This window comes from Etheostoma cragini, chromosome 15 (assembly GCF_013103735.1).
Source record: "Etheostoma cragini isolate CJK2018 chromosome 15, CSU_Ecrag_1.0, whole genome shotgun sequence".
In the NCBI taxonomy this organism is placed as follows: domain Eukaryota; kingdom Metazoa; phylum Chordata; class Actinopteri; order Perciformes; family Percidae; genus Etheostoma; species Etheostoma cragini.
The window spans coordinates 6,905,703-6,906,014 of NC_048421.1; positions in this window are offsets into that span (position 1 = coordinate 6,905,703).

The following is a 312-nucleotide window of genomic DNA, read 5'->3' on the forward strand; positions in this document are numbered from 1 at the left end:
TGGAGGAGTCTGTAGAGAAGTTGTTATCAACGTTTTCTGGATTATCTAAAACAATGTTGTCATTCACTATGAACTGAATCCTTGTACAATCTTTTCAGAACAGCTTTCCATAAGCCCCGTAGTTTGCCTTAAACAGGAGTGCATAAAAGTAGCATGGAAACTGTTGCGTTCAGGGGCAAGTTCAACCTATTTAAATCTAATAAAAGTTTGCTGGTTGAACGACGTGTCCACGGAACGGTGCACAACCATATCCCACAGTTTGTGCAACGTGCTTAGAGTTATGTTTTCTGTCATTGGGGGGGGGGGGGGGGG